General features: G+C 35.5%; 1 protein-coding gene across 4 annotated transcripts in view; it reads left to right on the plus strand.

The window, feature by feature from the left end:
* Positions 1-22,148, plus strand: part of SYT1 (synaptotagmin 1) — a 328,199-nt gene that overhangs the window by 115,517 nt on the left and 190,534 nt on the right. For all 4 annotated transcript variants that reach the window (XM_021528116.4, XM_021528115.4, XM_021528114.4 and 1 more), the window contains one exon: positions 3,203-3,264. The gene's annotated coding sequence lies outside the window, so the exon portion shown is untranslated. The remainder of the gene's footprint in view (positions 1-3,202; positions 3,265-22,148) is intronic.

The following is a 22,148-nucleotide window of genomic DNA, read 5'->3' on the forward strand; positions in this document are numbered from 1 at the left end:
TCCTGGTTTCAAAAATAGTGATGGAATAAAGAAACTGCAGATGGCCTAAGATACCTTGAGAAATCTTTTAATTACCATGCAACTTCCCTTTCATCTTTTGTATCACAGTTTGCAATGAAAAGTGAAGCATCTAATAAAAGGGGCTTATTTTTGTCATGATTCTGTGATGCTAAAAATGTTCTTTGTCACCTGTAATAAATGTAAATCCCCTCTGTTTCTGTATGAGTTAAACAAGAGCTTCCTGAGAAAAATTGCAGATTTCTTTCCTTGCAGTGGAGTTGAGTTTCATTTCATGAGCATATATGCATGTATAATCTTAAATATAGTGGTTTTGACTGAACTGGTTTTATTTTAGAGCTCCAGTCTTGCCCCAGTTTAATGGGACTATTTCCATAATTGGTTACCATAAAGTTGACTGGGATCAGAGATTTTAGAAGTAATGAAAAAAGACTGTGTTTTTCTTACTTTTGCTATCTATATGCTAACTGAAGTAAAAGTTGCAGGTCATTTAAATGAGTACTTACCCTGAAATTAAATGCCTTAAAGTATCTTCTGTAGATAACATTTGTTAAATATAGATTACACTTCAAAGGGATATTACAAGATGTAGTCACATGTATCAAAATGTGTTTCTGTTGATACTTCTAATGGTTTCATTAGGAAACGTCTTCTCTTGCAAATATTATTGAAACAAGAACGAAGCCTTGGAAGGTACTAGTGCTATGACAGATGCTATTTGTAGCTCTGAAAATACAGTTGTCACCGCAGGGGATCTCCTGCATTGAAGACCCACAGGAGTCCATAACCAAGGGTGAAAGAATTAATCTTCCAACACATCTAATAAAAAAATTGCCTGTGTTTAATAGTAGGTGATAGAAACACAGTTGAATTTCTTCTGTAATGTGCTAATCTTCCTCTAGAAATGCAAATATTTCCAGTTTATTTATCTCCTTATATTTTAGCTCTGCAAATCCTTGCAAAGAGTGATAGTATTTATTTTCCTGGACAAATGTTGAATTTTATTGATTTGTTTTCACTTATTCGAGATGTCCATTACATTTTTCATATCTTTTGGAAACTCAGACTGTGAGCTTCAAAGGAGCAGGCAGTCTGTCTCTGCACTTAATACAGCACTACACTTATTCACAGTTTCGCTTACATTTGCTTCTCTAGTGCATAACCTGTATTTTTATTCAGTTATTTACAATTAATAGTATATTAAGCATTTGTCTTTCCTTTCCATTTTGTCATTGCTTCAGAAGGAAGTAGTGAGCTTCCCGAAAGGCTCAGTAATAATATGACACAGCTTGACACAGACAGCTTAGAGAAACAGGGGAAGATTGAGACAGTGCACCACAGAGCAGGTGTGATTCTGGGTGTTAATTTTTCTAAGGCACTTGCAGCTACCTCTGTTCAAATGCAAGATATACACAGGGCCCTGAACCAAAACCCTGGCTCTGAACCCCACGAGAAGGTGAAGATTAGAGGTTCTTTTATTGAACCCTCTTTCTGAGTCTTTCTAAATTTCAAATCCCTCCACTTGGGAAGACTTGACTTGACAGCAAGAGGCAAAGTTTTGGTTGAACCCATTCAAAAGATATTTGAATACAGTAGTTCAGATTATGTCTGTCATGGTCTGTACTAGAACATTTTATATAGTTAATACAGAGCGCCAGTTGAGGTAAGGCCTGCTAAGGCTATTGACAGGAGTTGATACTTTATATGGATTACAAACTGTGGAAATGAAATTAGCTTAGTTTCACACTAGCATCTGAATTATTCTAAATCCTTTAGAATAAGATTCCAAATAATTGTCCAGCTAACCTTGTATCATTTTAAGTGTTGAGCTCCTCACTGATCTCTAGGACATAACAAAATGGGCTGTTAGATAGAAGAGCTGATGCCTATGGTTAAAAAAAGTTTAAAATTTAATAACATCATAATACTAGATGCTTCTGACTAATGTATTATATAACCCTCAGCTCCAAACAGTTAACTGTTGCTTAACATGTTTCTTCAGTAGACTCAAATGAGTGATTTCTGGTATGACATAAATATTGACAGAATGATACAGAAAGAAATATTAATTTTTTTACTAAAATAGAAGGGGAAATTAGATCTTATAATCTCTTATAGTTTGAGTCCTGTATGATTTGAGTCATGAAAGATGGTTTGCTGATTAGAGTGAGATGGTGGATGGAATCATGATTTGCCATTATTAAAGGACAGCATAAGTGTTGGTGTGCTATAGTGTGAGTTTCAGGTAACAACATTTTCATTTTCTAGTCGATGTAAAATTAAAAATACATCTGTCTATCTTGGTAATTATGTATTTGGCTCAATTTTTTAACTGCATCCAAATTGGTCTTTACAAATCCAAATCTTTACAAATAATGCCTTCACAGCTTGATTGTGCTTGCCCTTTCACACCAACGTTGCCATTATTGTAACCCTTATTGCCCAGCAGTTCCAATTTTCTCTCTTCTCTCAAGCAGCCTTTATTAATGAAAATTGTTAATAGTAAAATCTGCAAAGGCAGTATGCTGTGTTACTTCAAATCCTGCCCTAAAACTCACCTCTGTTGTGATGCTTGTAACCTGGCCAAGAAAGGCTAAAGCAGCTGCTGTACTGTGTTCAGTTCTTACCGTAAAAATTCCCTGTATGAAACAACAGGAGTGAGGCATCAAACACCTCTCTGCAACATGTTCCACTCTCCTCCAAAAGTGGTGAGGGAGGCTGTGGCTGTCATTGGAGGCATATGTTCTTTCTTCCTTGGCTCCTCAGTCTAATGGGATAATTCAGCCAAGATCTAATACACCATGAGAATTTGATTTTGATGAGAGGATTGACAACCTCAGAAATGTGAAAGCCTGTCACCTTCTTGGAACTGGGGAGGCCTGCAGGTGCCCAGATGAAATTATGATGTCCAGCATTTAGTCCAAGGTTTCAAGAGAGATTTGTTCCCTGAACCTGTAGATTTCTCATCTCTGCTGCTATTGTAGTATCTAAGACTGGAAACTGTTTTTTAAAGAAAAGGGATGATGTGAATTTTCTCTGCTGGGTGCTTCCAAAAAAGCCCAGGGTTTCAAATAGTGGAGTAAGCCAAAAATAAATCTGAAAATGGCAAACATCTGTAGCACAAATGAAACTAGATAATTAATTTTAAATGGATGATAAACACATGTATTTGTTTTTCTTACAGAAGCGTGAAATCCTGAATTAACAAAGAGAAGAGAGTTAAGCACACATTCTCTATTGTGAACAGTAAGTGACCATCTTATATACTCCAAATCTAAACATGATTTGCACTTCCTTTTAATTTTTTTTATTCTTTCATATTTGCAGTTCTTCCAACAAGTGCAAGAAGTTAGTGTAGTGAATATCTCTGCCTTGTATCCAATTTAGTTTCATTTTGCAGGGGTAGACTTGTATAAATTCTATAATCATCTCAGTTAAGAGGTCCAGGTAATCTACACAGTGTCTTCATTGCTGCCTGTACTGAGAATACGATGTTTTTCTTCTCAGTAGAACTACATTGCAATAGAAATTGACAGTACCGAGCTAAAAACAATATTACATCAACCAAGATTTGCTCACATGTGAAATTTTGCAGAAAAACAGATTCATCACTGTAGTCATATCCTGCTGGGTCAGTGTAGGGGCAAAAGACTTTTATGGGTTTGTGTTGACCACATAACCATTGGCTAATTGTTCTGAACAGCCCTGGTCATAGCTGTGCTGTTCACTGCACAGTCCAGCCAATTGCAGTGCGTGGCTGCACTGGCCTTTGACAACTGCAGCATTGTCAAACACCAAGAAATTAAGACCACTTACTGAGATGAGAAAATGGGCCATGTTTATGTTGTGGGTGATATTATTGACATTGTCCCTAGAAAAATACCTTAGGCTGCTGGTGAAGTACCAGTCATGACAAAGTAGAGCACAGAAATTGCTTTCACTGCCAATCCAAATTTGTTTGCCCTGGGAGCTGTAGTTGATTATATGGGTGTACCACATTACTGGATATTAACAGGTGGCAATATATTCTGAGAACCAGAGCAGGTGGACTTGTGCGGCAGGCACATTCTTCTCTCTTTCAGGATTTTTCATAGAGCACAGAGGAAAGAGAAAACATTTTCTATTTCTGCTCCTTGTTTTTCCCATGTGGAATGTGTTTGGAGAATTGTTTATCTGGGGTGATTGCTTGATTGGATTCTGGTGAGGATTGTTTGAGCCTGATGGCCAATCCAATCCGCCTGTGTCTGGACTCTGGAGAGAGGGTCACAAGTTGTGAGTTAGATATGGTACCTAGAAAAAGTAAGTATGAAGTTTTAGTATCTCCTTTAAATAGTATATTCATGTATTATAGTATAGTTATAATAAAGAAATCATTAATCCTTCTGAACTGGAGTCAGACATCATCATTTCTTCCCACCGGGTTCATCTGCGTTTACAATAGACTCGTGTTAACACATTTCTGTTAACAGTTCCAACAAAACAGTTCCTCTGTGCTAGGTGCCAATAGAACCTGATTTTTTTGTGGTAGATAATTGTGGATGGTAGGTAATGTGCAGAGAATACGTGTTCTTTAGCACCATTATGCTTTTAGAATGTACATTTGGCAGTACAAGTTAAGGAATTTTAATGTTGTATATTAAATCCCTATTCATTTAGCCAAACTGGTGTATGGAACAGGCTAGTTTTGAATAGAAATAAATCTTGAATATTTCTTGAGAAGTAATATATTGGAAAAGAATATGTGTAAATCTCAATAGCAAAAAATACCCATTATATCTCTGGGCTGAAAAGTTTGATGATGAGATTTAACATGAAAGGAAATGTGTGACATTTCACAAATCCAAGGACAACACAATGCTAGTTTGTGAACCTGTGTGCTTATTTGTATGTTGTACTAAACTGTGTTACCAGTGGGCACTTTCTAGACATATAGCAAGTGATACATATGTACCAGAGAATTCTAGAAAACTTCTCAAAACTCCTATTTATCTATTCCTTTGATTATTTTTCTTCTTCTTTTAGTCATACTTTCCTTTCATTTTCTCTTCTTTCCCCTGTGGTTCCTGTGGTTTATATTTCCTACATGCTATCACACTTCTTTTTACCCTTTATCTTTCCGTTTTTTGCCATGTAGTCAATCTGTTCAAGCTTCATATTTTCTGCTCCATCTCCCACATAGGGCCATCTCCTCTTACTCTTGGCAGAGCTGCATTGCAGAATGGTTGTGATCTTGGGCCAATTTTAGGCTTGCTATTTCTAGTATCAAATATATACTCTGCAGACCAAGAGCATTATTTCTGTTGTCAGGTCATAATGCACAGAATAATGGCATATACCTATGTCAAAGGAATTCACAAAGGGCTACAATATAGTGTAATATGGGTCAGGTCTTGCAATTGTATTTGACATGTGGAAAGATACAGTGGAACTTTGGAAGTTGATATTTAATGCATGGGGTACCTTCAACCTAAGCAATTATGCTTTATCCCCTCTGGATCTGAAGTTTTGTCAGCAGATGACTGATAGTTACATGAATAAATGCTAGTAATTCCAAGCAATTTTTATAATTCAACTGATCTATATATACACAAAATCCACAAGTTGTTACAGACATATTTGTAGAAAATAAATTTCACTACTGCAGACTCTGGAAGATCTTCTCCCCAGTTATGTTTCTGTGTCAAATAGCCAGAACTCACCAGCAGCTGTTTCATAATAATGTGGATTTATTTATGTATAGTGAGAAAAATTAGTCAACTATTATTGGTACTCCTTCACATACAAATTCTCTTTCTTCTGCTGGCAGAATAGGTTGACAGGACCTTTTCATATTATCCATGGTTAATTTTATCAATCATGGTATTGTGATTATAAACTACAAATGATCTAACATATAATGAATATATAATTACAGAAATGAAACTCTGCAGAGATTATTTAACATTTGTGATGTGAAATTTATTTAACACTCTCTTTGGAATATACATGGGAAATTAGAATAATGAAATAGAAATAAAATTACTCTTACCTCTCATCTATCATCAGTGAAAAGCAATGTTACCAGCTTGATCAGGCTGTACATTCTCCCATGGAGGGAAGTTCATGTGTGGTATCTTTGAACCTTCTAACAATACCCTTGAGAACTTCATACACTAAGTAACCAGTCATTCTTCTGACACTGGGACTGACAAATTGGAATTGTGGAGTTGTTTTTTCTTCAACTTGAATTAAAATCTAAAACTTAAAATATCTGATGCTTAGAGGCAAAACAAGGTTGGATTCCCCACAGATAGAGAAAATGAAATTAAAATTAATATTGTTCTTATTTTAAAAAGGATAAATGTCATAATGTATAGTAAGTTTTGTGAGTTTTACATATTCACAACTTCATTTTAAGTGCAAGGGCCTTTGTCATTTGTCTTTGATATTGAAAAAGATTCCCTTCAAGGAACAGAGAAAATTTCTTGCACCATGTGTTCAAAAAGAGGTGTCCTTTGTCCTCATATAGTCGGCAGCAGTCAGATTTCATCTGCCACCAACTTTGGTTTATCAAAGAAGTGGCAAATAATTGATGACTGGCTGATAAAAGGTTTTTTGTTACTCTTGTTTGATAAAGGCAAGTTCAGGTAATGTGACATAAATTAGGAGTCTGCATAAGCACAGTGCTAGTACAGGAGAGGGATGACCAAAATCCAGACTGCTGTGAGCAGATGAGAGGAGGCTTGGCCTGCTGAAAATTATTGTATGTGCAGTTTGACTCCATTATGTGTAGAAGAACTAAATTTATGTTAGACTTACCATTAGCTCATGAGCATGCAACATTACCCTTGTTTGCACTAATATCTATTTCAAAAGTTACTGTGTTATATATTTTACCATTTACCATGGTATGTAATGTACCAGAGATGAAGCAGCTAAATGAAGGGTTTTTTTGGTATTGGAAGGGTCCGTTTTGTAAAAGCTGAATTTATGAGTATTCAAAAAGAAATGAGCCTGTGGTTCCTGAATATTCTGTAGTAATCACAATAACCTTCCCTTACTTTATTATTTCAATTTTTCATGCAGTCTATCTAGAAGCAGCATGGAAGTGCCCTCTTCCTTGTTCTTTGCCATTATGTCACAGGTTTTGTCATTGCACATTAAAATTCATGCATATATACTGCAGACTTGGATGAAATTATTCATTGGAGTGTTTCCACTACCTTTAATGAGGTCTTCCCCTAAATTAGTTTCACTCTTTTTCCCCTCACATAGTGAAAGTACAAACTTCTGGTAAATTATATAGTAGCATTTGCATAATGTAAAGGTTGTTTATATTGCATCTATTTTGGATATCACATCAAGACTACTCAGAGAAGTCTATTCTCTATGGCTTATATGCTTCCTGTAAAACTTTATGTTTCTTTTCTTTTTATCATTTCTGTGTTACAGACACCACTTTGTGTTTTTTAATGTGACATCTTTGATATGGATTTAGATTCTGTACTGCTTTGAGGTGTGCTAGTTATGCAGCCTAATTTTGCAAAATGGTTCTGTAGTTGTAGTTCCCTGGGGCTTCAGTTTAGTTGTCATCTATCATTTTAGCACTGTGATTGATTAGTCTCTACTATTTAATTTATCTGCTGCAGCTTCTAAGCTTTTTCTTTAATTGGTAAACACATACCTTTCTAGACACATTTTCAAATGATATGTTTTCCAAGTGTCTCAGAAGTCATGTTATAATCTTTTTCTCAGCTAGGACTTTAACCACTTGAGCCATTTAATGGCTTCAATAAATATTGGCTGATATTTTGTCTATTACTTAGAAATTTTGAACTGGAAATCTGTAGTATATTTTCCATTTTCAGTGTTATCGTATATGTATTTATTCTGAAACACTAGTGTATTTACCAGCTTTTTGATCCACCAAAACATTAAAAGAAATTAGCATCTTTCTTAAGTCTAGGAGCCAAATGCCTGGGCTGCTGCTGTGGCAGTAGGGTTTAGCCACCTTTGCACATTAGGTTTCAAAAGCAAAATATTAATTAGTATAATTAACTTGTGGGAATTTCATAAGCCAGCTTCAGTCAGTAGGGTTAACATCCTTATTTTCCTCCGTTGTATACTGTGTTCCTGTACTTTGCTATTTTTAAACATCACATTGAATATCAACTTGGCTATGATTTTAAATCAGTCTCTGTCAGAGAAATGTCATTTCTATTTAAAAAAGAGTTGTTTTTTGGTGTTAAGTCTTACAAACTATAAACATTGCAGCAGTTCTACACAATTACTGAGGCAACTTTCAAGAAGCTACTATAATGAATCACTTCTATGATCCACATATCAAAGTAATTTTCGTGTCACATTTTCTTTGGTACTGCAGTTTTTATTATGGCTCTGCGTATTTTTTAATAGGGATGTTGATAATTTGTTTAGGGTTTTTTTTACTTCTAGTTACTGTGAAATATTTGTGATTAAAATCTCTCAATAAGAAGAATTATACTGTGTCATCATAATGCAGCTTTGCTGACGTTTGTAACTGCTATTATAGTCCCATCTCTAAATACAATCAAACAAAATTAGTAGACATCTGCAGTGTTGCATGCTTTATGGAGGTAAATTGGTGTGGGGTTTGTTTGTTTGTTTTTGTGGGATTTCTTTGTTTGTTTGTTTTTGTTCGTTTGTTTTTGTGAGAGCAAGCTTTAATCAGTATTTCCCTTTTGTTTCTAATTCTTAATCTTGTTGCATAATCTGCTTTTTTAAAGACTGCCAGGTTAGCTACAGACACATACCTTAGTAATTCATGGTAGGTCACTTCCAGCCCAAATTTCCAACAAGTTTTGGGAGATAGTCTGTTCTATCACTGCTCTTGTGATGACTTAAGCTTTGATTAGGAAATAAGATAGATAGACTTCCTTGTCAACTCTCCTGCTTTGCATTTATGGTACATGAAGCTGAACTCAAGATACAATTAATCTGGTACAAGTGATTATGAAACACATACAGGTTAAGACAACTCCCCTGTCAGGAGTTGGTGATCACTAAGGGATTTGGCAGTTTTGTCTCCAAGTATGACTTTTCAAATAGGATTTTTTTTTCTTCTTTTAAGTTTCATACTATAAATCTTACTTTGAAGACATCTAGCCATCATAAGCATCTCATTTTGACTGCTTTCCTTATGTAAATGAAACTCATTCAAGAGTTTATTCAGAAATGAAAAAAGACACATCTTAGACCTGTTTACAATTATAAGTTACAATTGTATTGACAACTCTTATCTGTGAAAATGGAAAGAAAATAGGAAATTCAGTTACTAATCCATGCAAATGAAAATGTTTTGCAAATCCATTAACACACAAAAATATGTTTTCTGATATCAGACTTCTGTTTTTATATTAATATCTGAAGTACATGAATTTAGGCACAGTAGAATTTTTCTTGCAGTAAACAACTTAGAAAACACAAAATTCAAAATTTAATATATTCATAAAGGCGTGATTTCTTGGATTAGGGTGGGGGGATATCCAATAGAACAGCTAGAAATTAGAGGTGATTTGAAGTGCTCTGCATCAAATATATCAGCAGTGTATCTGCAGTGTGATGCTGCTATACCTTCAGTTTTGCTCTGCCAGCTAAAGAGACAAAGACATGGTTTTGCTGTGAAAGGACCCCTCTGCACAACAGCTCTGAGAACAATATTGATTGATCTTTCATACTAGTGACTCTTGTAGCTGTGCTAATAAATGAAACAGTGCTTTGAGCTGAGGGCACAAGTTTTTGAATATGCTATTCATAAAGCACATAACATTAGGTCATCTTACCAGTCTCACCAATTACAAAACTTTAGTCAAATTATTAAAAATGCTGAGATTCTGTTCTTCTATACACCATGTACTTTGGAGTTTTTCTTGTTACTGCTCAATTTCTATGACTGCTTTAGTTCCTCCAAAATCTCAAAGTTTAGAAGTGTATTTTTTATTGAAAGGTGAGATTTTTATTCAGTTGCATGGATTCAGGGGCTGAAGCTTTGAAAGCTAACTCCCAAACATTTATTGCAAAGTCTGGTGATACTCTGTAAAATGCATGCTAGCCTGGAGGTCTCTGCTAGTACAGAACAGAGGTACACTTTGATCTTCCACGTAATAGGTCTCCCAATACCTTTTCATTTCTAACAGAAATAGTGCCCAGGCTACTCTTATGCCATAAGCCTATTTCACTCATCCTTATAAGTTGTGATGCCAAGTAAGAACATTGGTTTTAGGAAGAAGGATGAGGAAAATGGAATGCCATTTAGATCGTGCAACCTTAACTATTTTTGATGGTATTTGTTCTTAGAATCATGTCTCAGTGTTTTAATCTTTAGTTTAAATGAAATTATTAATAGGGACAGGGTTTACTTAAAGATCTAATTTTACTTTAGGGATAATAATGTTTAAGAATTCAAACTTGTTCAAAGTAATTGGTTCATAAACCACTAGCTATTAGACTGTTAATTGTTTTTCCTGTAGGTAACAGGGATTCCTTTTGTATAGTTACAGACTATTGGGCAAATATGCCCAATATATAGGTAGATTTTAAAATGAGCATTACATCCAAACTTTATAGTTTTGTTCTTAGACATTTCTTAAGGAGAATAAAATCAGTATCTTTGATACTGAAATTTTCAAGATTTGTTAGTTAGTTAGGACATAAATGATTTGCTTAAACCGTCTTGAATAGCTTTCCTTCTCCAAATTGGTATGGTGGCACACAGTAACTTTCCAGGGGGAATTCACTCCAGTGGTGAAATTGATAGTTTGTTACTGAAGTGAAAAGAATAAGCTCGTGCCATCTCAGTATTGCAAAGACCTTGAAGAACTACAGAAGTATGTACTGCTGGTACTTATCTTACTCTTTCAGACTCCGAGATAATTCTGAATATTGATTTGTCTAGCAGTTCAAGCATCTTAGAAAGTATCACTGTGTTTGAAAAATGTGTTCATTAGTATACCTAATTATTTTTGATGCATATTAAAAGAAATTGAGATTATATCTGCTGTTAAGTAACTGCCTCAAAAAAAAATTGTCTTATTTGGTGGTTCCTAATCTTGAAACTACCTGTTTAAGACTATGAATAAGCCTTATAAATATCAAATAGATTTTCTTGCTGCCCTTTTTACCAATAAAAGCTCTCTTTGCCTCCCTTATTCATTCTCCTGGGAAAAAACAGCAGCCTTTTCAAACCTGAATAATGAGATGGGGCTAGATAAAGGAAAACTCTGGTATAATTATATGAAATGCTACTTATTGCTATAGCATATAGCCCTATGTTGTTTCTTTTTCTGATTCTCCTTTCTCCTTTCATCCTTTGTTCCTATTCCCATTTTTCTCCCTTTACTGTTTTCTTATTGGCAACTCTACCTGAGTGATAGTATCATAGAATGGTTTGGATTGGAAGTGACCTTGAAATCATCTAGTTTCGACCTCCCTGTCATGGATAGAGACACCTTCCCCTAGATTAGGTTGCTCTAAAGCCCCATCCAACCTGACCTTGAACACATGCAGGGATGAGGCATCCACAGCCTCTATGGACATTTTTTTCCAGTGCCTCACCAGCCCCACAATGAAGAATCTGGCCCTCCCCTGGATTTGCTTATTGAATCTTAGTTTCCCTTCTAGAGCTATTTTGATGATACTCTTCTGAAAAAGATCCCTCATTACTGAGTGTCACCTAATTTGCTTTCTTATATTTCTCCTAGTTCTTGATCTTCTTCATAATAGGGATTTCATAAAGATAACAATAGGGATAAAACACAACTTACTGGACTACTGTAACTAGGCTGTAACTGAGTTTGCGAAGAGGGGCTCAAGCTGGGATGGTGCCCATTGAAGTGATCAGAAATGTATCTAGACATAAAGCAATGTTTTTTAGGTGCACATTCCTTCCTCCCCATGACCATATATCTTAATGTTGTATTATAGAACAGTGAATGAACCTGAGGTTTGTACTTTTTCCCTTTGCAAACATTTGTTTCATTAACATAAGCTCAGAGCAATTTGGGCATCTCTTTATCCCATTCTGCAGACTGGCTTTATAGCTTTGCTCCTACTTCCTTTTCTACCTGCTGTGGGTATGAGACTATAATGTTACATTACTTCATATAGAACACAGTAAATTTGTTTATAAATGATACATGAATACATTGTCTTTATGCCTTCATTTTTTCTTAGCTTTAGCATATACTACTTTCTTCCAGTTATCTGCCTATAGCATGCAATGTCTGATTTGTTTGAAGAGCTTCTGATTTCTCCTGATTAGATATTTTACTCAGAGCACAAAGAAACCCATGTTTGTGTGACTTTTCTTCTTGGATGCACATGTGCGTGCTCTCTTGCTTTTGGTCTGTCTCTCGCTTTTTTCCCTCTGCTTTGCCTGGAACATTATGTCCTCAGTTGTCAAATTGCTTTCTCTCAGATAAAATTCCAAAGCTAGATTGAAAGAAATCAACCCAGAAACTCTGGCAGATGATTAATTTCTAGAGTGAAACAGAATTTTGTGAATCTTAAATGAAAAAATGTGTGTTATTAAAAAAGTATTAGGCTTGTGAAGAGGAATGTCTGATACTTGGTATATAAAAAAGGAGATATGATAAGGTTATGAAACCTTAAGGGGTTATTTGAATCATCATCTTATTTCTAGAGAGTTAATAAATCTCTGTTTTATTAATCCTAATTGTCCTTTTATTTGTTGCAATATATTATATCAGGTTTACAGCATCTCTTCAGCATTAATTTCTCAAGAACAACATCACTGAAGTGCAACTATCATCCAGCTGAATGCTACAGATACAACCTAAAAATAAATATGGATAATTAGGCAAGGTATTGTTTTTCAGAAACAGGACATTCACTTCTATGTAGCATTAAGAGGAGAGTTTAAAATTGTGTACAGGGTTCAATAAACTGTTGAACAATCTATTTACTAATAAACTGTTTTTGTGAGTTAATCCATTGGTAAGTAAAAGAGAAAGAGGCAGATTATGCATTATAAACTATTATTAATTGCATGGTAGAAGGGAAGCAGTTACTAGAACTGGATGACAACTGTGAATCATTGCTACTTAAAAACATCATGGCTATGAAAATGCATTGAAATTATCTCTCAGGATTCTCTAAAATGTTGATTGAGATATGAGTAAAGGCATTTCCATGATCCTTGACACCACTCTGTTGCCACACTTAATGTGTGGCTTTCAGGAGGTGAATAATCATCGGCCATACATGGCTGTTTAGTTTTGCCTGTTACTAGATATATATTCTGATTATCAAAACATTACTTTGTTAGTTTTTTAGCTTTGAAGTACCATATATGTGGTGTCACAACTTCTTTAGCAGGAAGTTATGACAGGGTAGTTGGGCAATTCATGTAATATCTTGGAACTCATCAATTTAGAACAGGTGGAGCTGTGTCAGTTGATTTTATACTGTGGTGCAACCTGCTGTATGAAAGTTATCTCAATCTGGGGATTTAGAAATGCTTTTAAGGGAGTAATGTTTATATGTAAATATTCTTAAAGTAACTGAAGTACAGTTAGCACTTCTCATGGGAACAAGCAGGAGAAGGAGAACCCTGGGTTTAAGTCACAATTTTTGATGTCACAAACAATCAAACACTCAACTGATCCAAGCAATAAACACCAAAATTAGAGAACAGGAGCAGTCAAAATGTTTCTAAATAGAAACATGCATCAGCTGTCACATTGCTGACTTTTTAAGTTCAGTTGTCATGTTTGGACTTGGTGTGGTGCCAGTAAAAAGGATTTGCTCATTTATTTTCAAGTGATCAGAATAGTTTTTAGGCCACATATACAAATAGTTAGAAAATACAGTAGGCTGACTGGGTAAGAAAGAACGGCTTAGGTACTTGGAGTGATAATACAAAAGAGGAAGGATAAAAGTTCACAGTTATTTAAATTTAAAAGGAATCTCCATAGGAACTGCATTCGCTTAAGGTACTTAATACACGTATAATTACCTCTTACTTCTCTGAGTGAGTGAAACTTACTTCGTCACCTAGAATTTGATGTGACTTGTACCATGGTTTTATCTCAGACACAATGAAAGACTGAAATTGAAGAAATAAGGATGAGCATGGTAGTGTTCTTTGCTAAGAGGTATATGTAGGAAAAGAAGATGACCTAGAAATACATTAAGGCTTAATATTTATTTACATCTGAAAGATGTAAAAAAGGTGTCATGAAAAAGTTACTTGCTACTGGTGTGTTAGCTATATTAGTAAAGCAGAGAAATGACAACTTAGAGCTAGAAGAATGAAGGTACAGGTTTTGTCAAAATATTAGCGAGCTCTCTAGATACCCTGATGAAAAATTGCCTCTAGTTAGTTTTCTTGTCATTGCCTTGACCTTAGTATATTTTCTGTTGAGCTTCTGTCATTTTCATCCAAAATATGACTAGCCACTCAGAAAGCTTTACATTTTTCTTCTAGACTGTGCCTGGTTAAAAAAAGTGGACATATTTGGCAGTGACAAATGTTGTCTGATCTATAGACAGCAGTTCCTGTAGTCTGAAGTGGTGTTGAACACTGTCCCAGATGTTTTCACAGTTAGGCTTGCTCACAGAGTAAATTATGTCAGGTGTGTTTTGGATGTATAGATTTTGTGCATGGCTAAAATACAACTCTAATTCAAGTGGGTTTTAGGGAAACTAATAATGGTACATGCACATCTCTCAAGTACCTTTCTGGAGAGCACACTGAAGCAGCTTGACTATGTGAAAGAGAGTATGTATTTCTGTGGGTTAAGACTTGACTTTCTATTTATTTTAGAGAAATATCTTTTTCTTGGTGAGCACAATGTTTTATCCCTCTTAAGGCTTTTTGATAAGAGCTTATCCATGGCTTGGTTGCCTTATCTTCTGATGCTGCTGGGGGAAGTGTGCTTCTCTGCTGCGTGAAATTTACGGACATTTGCTGTTTTTTTCCCTGGAACAATGGGTTGCAATACAAGACTTTGCTCAAGAAATCTGAAGTTGTTTTGGTTTTGGTTGGAGTTTCATATATCAATAATGCTAATTGTTTTATCACCTTATAATAGGATCACAAATAAAATACTGTACAGTCCTTATACAATTAATGAGAGTTTACATTTTTACTGTAAAGTTAACATGTCCTCTGCTTGGATTCAATCACTTTCCTTGGTCATGTATCCCTTGTGCCTTATTAATTCATATAAGTAAGGTATTCTTAACATTAGCAGTTCTAAAAGTTAATCATTTACAGTCACATACAGAAGTGGAAAATGTTTTGAGTGGTGCTCAGCTACACTTCTCATGTGTGGAGAAGTACTCAGCAGATCCTGTGCTGATAAAATAGTGATAGATAGGGATCTGTGGCAAGGGAGTGATCCTGTGTAGGACAGACCTGCTGACACAGTTTACAGTACACTGGAAAAAATTCTGTCTGGTGGGGAAAAGTTTTGTGGGAAACATTAAAACTATTCATTTCTGACAAAACTCTAATTTAATTTTCGAAGAGAAGTTTTTAAGTTTTTTTTCTCCTTCAGTAGAAAATAGAGCACATTTCTACTATAGTTAATTGTTGGTGCATGGTAGGTTGTGATTTCTAGCTAGATAAACCTTGCTAATAAAGATGAGTCAGTTCTAAGGGATCTTTCTTCAATTATGGTTTATGAGGAGTTTCCTCTGTGGCTGTTCTTGCGCTTTTCCCCCCTCTTTTTGCTATTTCTTCATGTTGTGCATCTTACTATTTATGTCTTTACATTTAGTGTTGTTTATTGCATTTGGACATGCAGGTGACTACGAAGTATCTGTCAGTAAGTAATGTTGGAAAGGATGGATAAATATAATTGCCTGGCAAAAGATTCACAATAGTACAGCCAGGATGAAAACAATCCCCCCTACTGTCTGGACAATGCCCTTACCTACAGATAGGTCCAAAAGTCAAATGGACTGTTCCATCTCAAACCCCAAAATGTATGGTTCACCCTGCACCTGTAACCTTCCCTTGAAACATCAGATGTCTATGACCCCATTGGCCCAAGTCTTGTTCCAGCCCACCTTGAAGCCCCCTGATAAGGGGTCTCTGAGGAGCCAGAGGCCCTCTTGGATCTTCCCCTCTCTTGGAACCCCCAACCCCTTGGAACTTCCACCCTTTCCTGGAGCATCCTCTCTACCTCTTGTCTCTCCCCTCCCTCATCCCCTCAGGCCTTGCCACGTGCTGCATGTGGCAGCTCCAAGCAAGACCTTTCTCCATCCCTAATAAACCTGATATCCTAAGAGCAGCCTTCAGAGAGCTCTCGTCTCCATCCATCAAAGCCGTCCTGGAGCACAGCCATCCCTACAAGTAAGAAAGTAATGCTAAGTATTGTCTTGATAATTGAATCTATTGAACTGAAGCTTTTCATCTTGAAAATAGCTCCAGAAACAGAAGACACTGTACTTCAAGAAACTTGTCTCTCCATTTGTCAGTCACCACCGTGGGATGGGCAGTTGCCAAAGCTGCCACACACACGGCAGGAAGTCAGATAACCTGGTGTGGTCTGTTTTTGTTTAGCTGTGCACTCTTATCTCACTCAGGTCATTTGTCTTCCTGCCTGGATGTGGAAGTTCAGCGTTTTCTCTTATGTGGACAGTGAACAGCCCTTGCTGTCAGGACAAGCTACCAGTTCACCCCCAGGTTACAGTAATGCTATTTTTCAAACTAACAGCTGTGTGTTACTTAAGGAAAGCCCAATAAAGGGCCCTGCCCCAGACACTGAGCCTATCCAATTCAAAGCACTGTGTGATGCCTTTGAAATATAATTGCTAAAATGGCACCCATTTATTCCAATAGAGCTGTAAGATACACAGTTAGATTTTTAGCTGTTTAATTAAAGATGCGTATCTGAGGTAACCTAGCAAAAGGCATTTGTCTAATTAACTCCCTGTAGTTCTCCATTCTGTCAGTTGCTGACAATTAGTAAATATTTGGTTTCTTTAAGCCTTATTTATCTATGGGAATGATTTAGATATTTATAGTTAAGGAAGAAAAGATCAATTATTTTTCATGTCTTCAAAAATACCTGTTTGGACTTTCCAGGTCACAGTGCAGCTTAAATAACAACATGGATATGTGAAACTTTTATTTTTTTCCCAATGTGATATTTTAGCTGCTGACTATAAGAAACAAAAAAATCTACAATTTTTTCCCCCATACAACGGAGTTAAATTCTGTAATTCTGTGGTATTCTGAAAGTGACAGAGTTGTGAGTTTATTTTTTTAATTTATGAGTATGTTTTTGAAAGTCTATTTTTGTAGGGCATGTTCAGAGTCTCTTGAAATTGCTATACATAAAAGGGAGTGAATTATGGTATTTAATAGGAATGAGAAAAATATTTAATAGCCCTATATCAAAAGTTGCTGTGTAAAACACTTGTATTCTGGACTGTATATAATTATTCCAGTTTCAATGGAGGTTACAGGCAGCTGTGAAAACTATCAGTTATTTTCTGTGATGTTATTTTCCATTCCTCAGTAAAAGTTAAATTCACTCTTTAGACCTAAATTAATATTTTAAAGCTTGAGGAACAAAGAAAGGGCTTTTGGGGGGGAAGTGGTGAAGTTTATATGTATAATGGAGAGCTGCACTAAAAAAGACATTTTGGTTAATGCTGGTTCCCATGGTTACTTAAAAATAATTATGCAGTTTTTACAACACAAAAGTATTTTTGCAGTCTTACTTCCAGGCAGATAAGTGCCCAGCCATTAGTTATAATTAGCTATATAAGAAGTAAATTGTTAAGGCTTGATCTTTGAAATTCATCTTAGCTTACATATGTTACACCTCTACACACTGCATTTGTGTTGGCTTCACTAAGGTTAGATTTTCAGGTTAGGCAATTCTGTCTGTTTTGAGTAATCTTAATCTTCAATAATATCAGGTCAATATCATAGTTTATTATTACCTCCACAACTTTTACAGTAGGCTGTGAAAGTCTTTAAGAAAAGTTATTCTTTCTAAAGCAGCATTTAGTCTACATTTAATAATTCTGGTATTTTCTCTTAGGGCTTTTTTAAAATTGTGTATCTAATTTTGTTAAAACCATTTCAGTCTGGGAAATCACAATGATGAAAATACATTTTTCTGTGAAGCTTGGTTGTAAGAGACCACTGTTCTGTTGCACTTCATTAATAACGAATAAAAGCTTATCTTATTAATAATAGTAGTAATATGATTATTATATTTGTAATACCACAATAGCACGATGTGAAAAATAAACAGATTAGGCTGTCCTGCCCAGAGTTTTTAAATTAAAAAACATACTGACAGTTTTGCCTTCCTAGGTCCCCTACGTTGCCTGTCTTGGAACTGCACAGTTTGTGTCATGGCTGAATTAGGAAAGCACAGCAGATAGCTTGGAACTTTCACTGATCACAATTCTGAACTTCTGTAGTGAAAAGATTTTGACACTTATGTGTGAAGAATTTGCAGATGATTCTTGCTCTTATATATGAAATCTTTCCATGTTTGCATTATTTTTATGATTTGTCAGAAATAGGTATAACAAGAAATGTCATATCCCATCAGCTGCACTGGTTTCCTGTTTTGCCTTTCTTGTCATTTTTCTATAAAGTTTTTTGGTATTGGAACAATAAATCACAAATTATGTAATATATAATAACATTCTATTTGACCTTTTAATGCAATTTTATTTCTAAAGTATAAGCAGTCTGTTTCTAATTAGGTTAACTTTTCTCTTTCAGTTTAACACAGAGATCTGGATATACAGTTATTGATTGCATAGCACTTTATTTTCTTTTCTGATTTGAAATCTTAGCATGTAAGTTTCTCATTACCATGAGTTGTGATGATGTTTTTAGGATGATGATAAACCATTAAACAATGATGATGAGAAAATACTACTTGGTCACAATACTTCTTCCTCATTTTGCACACTGAGAGGGAGGCTGGTATCATATCAGCAGGTGTCTGGCAGAGGAAGCAAAAGAAACATTTTGATTGACTTCTAAGCCTTAGAATCACATAATCATTCATTTTGGAAGGAACCTTGAGAGGTCTTCCAGCCAGGCTTACTGCTCAAAGCAGGATCAGCATTTGAGTTGAGATCAGATTGCTTGGCACTTTCTCCAGGCAAGTCTTGAAAGCCTCCAAGGATGGAATTGCTGCAACCCTCTGGGGCAATTATCCTGTTGTGGAATTTTATTTTTTTTTTCGTGTTCAGTTTGAGCCTCCAAGTTTCAGCTTATAATTTTCTCTTGTACTCCCACAGAACACTTTATATACAAATAAAAATCATTGCGATCCATAAATACAGCTTTCTTAAATTAGTATTACATGCACTTGGAATAACAAAGTTTGTCATGTCGTGGTTTCACCTGAATTCATATACAAAAAGTATAAATTGAAGTATATAACGTATAAATTTTAAAACCGCTTTTAAGGCAAAATCCAGGAATTTTCTTGTTATAAAACTTTCTAGGATGATATTTTAATGTTAAATTTTCTATGCTCAACTTTTAAATCTCTTGGTTTAGGCCAGTTCTATCAAGGTCAGTGTAATTTTCACAAGTACATGCTTTTACCATTTCCAGTGGAAGAAGTTCGCTGGCCAAATGTACACAACAGATTCTAAAAATTATGCTTCTCTTACAGCTTTTCAAAGCTGCTGCATTATGAGATCACAACATCTGGGCTGTATTAAGAAAAATATATTTGGATTTGCTATGCAAGCAAAATGAAACTTCTTTATCACCAATAGATCTTTTTTTCCTTTATCAGTCTGGAAAGCTTCCAGTTTGAAACTCTGGAGAAACAGATGTAAAGCTTATCTGGATTTTAGTCATATTAATGAACTTGAAAGGGGATTATAGGCATTTCTATCTGATCAGTTCTTCAAGTAGGGAATACTAGGAGTGACCACACAGCTATGTAGCATGAGTTTGAGAGGGGCATGCCATCCTTTCTTCACCAAAAGTCATAATTTGTTGTGCATTTTTGTTACTAGAAGTAGCTAGTTCTTTACTCAGACTTAAATTCAAAAAGCTGAATAAGGCAGCTTCCTAAAAAAAAATTCACTCTCCCAATTCTGTCCTTATTTTTCTATGTCAGTGTACTCCACACCAACTTTTCACTGAAGAATCTATTCCCTTTAAAAGATTCACTTAATGGGCTTACCCATTTGGACTTCTATCTTACTCCTATGCTCAGTGTTTTCTTCTTCCATCCTATCTTGGTTCTAGTTTCTTATTTCCACTTCACCCCTCGAGTCACATTTCAGATACAACATGAGATAGCAGCTTACCCATTGTGCCCCTGAAGATCTTATGAACTTACTTTTTCCTGAGCCTAAAAATTAGCTTGCAGAATTCCACAGAGAAAAAGTACTGGGGTGTGGAAGGCTGAAACTGCCAAACCCATTTTGGGTATATACAGTGGACAACAGGACCATACTCCAGAATCCTCCATGTGTTGATTGACAACTTCTTGTCAAACTGAAGCAGAAATGAAATTGAACTTGTCACCTCAGTTCCCTTGTGAAAGTGACTGCATGTTCAAAGTGCAGACTTTCTTCAGCTAACTAGTTGCTCCCTTATAAGTGCCTGGTGTTCATTCTGTATGTAATTTTTTGCTGGTTTTACCTTGGAAACAAGAGTATTTCAATGTTGTTGGTTTCCTCTAGGTTTTTTAGTGAAACATAATTCCTGTCTTGCACTTATCAGGAAGGCCCAAGCAAGGTGGCAACTCTCTTTTTCAAGTATGCCAACTGCAACTGGTTCAGTTGCAAAAGATTAATGAAGAAACACAGTATTCTTTGATTGAGTGTGCCTGTGGTTTGCTATGGTGTTGTCTGGATTGAAATTATATATGGACAAATGAAATGTTTACAGTGAGATAATGGGTTACAAATAAATGCACTTTTTTAATGGCTTGAAAAACTTAGCCTTCAGCATATTATCCATGTGTCAGAGTAAATGAAATAGTAATCTGATGCAATGGCTACTTCAGGTGAGAGAGCACATGGAGTAGTCTCCAGAATAATCTGAAAACATGAGTTCAGTATTGTCTAAAAATAGTGCAAGTGAAATCTGTGCTGTCATAACCTATTTCATTGTGAATTAGTGTTGTTCTTCATAGATGAGTATCAGCAAAGTAGAATGGAAGGTTAGTGAGAATATATAATGAGTATAAAAAGGTCACCAGTACAGACAAGAAACTATTTTTTTTGCAAAATATGCTTTGTGTTGCTGGATTTTTAAATATCCATCCAGAGTTATCCATCCATAAATGTCCAGAGTTTTGCAGTAACATTAGAAAAAGGAGATGCTGGCCCTGGGTCTAACATATTATAGCAGACTGCATTATCAAGTTATGTTCTACAGATGATTCAAAGTTTTGCAATTTCATTATATCATGTTTCATTACTCATTTTGTATCCAACAAGTAATGCAAGGACAACTGTGCTTTTAACATAGGAAACAAAGCACATTTTCACTCCTGTGCAAAAAAAAAAAAAAAAAAAAAAAAAAGTTTTCATATACCTACTTGGAAGAAGATTAAATATGGATTGTTGGTTGTGGTTGTCAACCAAATATAGTCTTTCTCCCATTGAGATATGTTTATATAAAATTATGGCTGAAATTTTGGGGAGGGGAGGAGAGACAGTGGGAGGAGTTATTGCACATGTATTTTTCTTTTATTAAAAGATGCATGTTTATATTAAATTATTCATCTGTATCTTTACATCTGTGTATATTGAGACATGTAAGTTCCTGTCCATGAGAATGAACACTTCCTCCAGTTTATCTTAAAACTCCAAATTAATAAGCTAATGGTGACAATGTTAGGGAATGGTGACAATACTGAAAGAAGTATTTTTTCATGTTTAATCACCACAAATCAGAGTCTGAAATTGAAATAATTTACCATGAAAAAGGGCCCAACAAAGTTTTTGTATACTTTTCATAGAATTTATTAAATCTCATCATAATGTAGGTGTCTTGGTTTCAACCAGGACAGAGTTAATTTTTTGACAGTAGCTGGGAGGGAGTGTGGCTGTGGGGGTGTGACTTAGAGGTTTTTGTATACCACCTGCCTCATTGCTGGGGTAGGAGTAAGGGACTCTTGTTTCTGAGA

This window comes from Lonchura striata, chromosome 1A, assembly GCF_050655825.1.
Source record: "Lonchura striata isolate lonStrDom1 chromosome 1A, ASM5065582v1, whole genome shotgun sequence".
Lineage (NCBI taxonomy): Eukaryota > Metazoa > Chordata > Aves > Passeriformes > Estrildidae > Lonchura > Lonchura striata.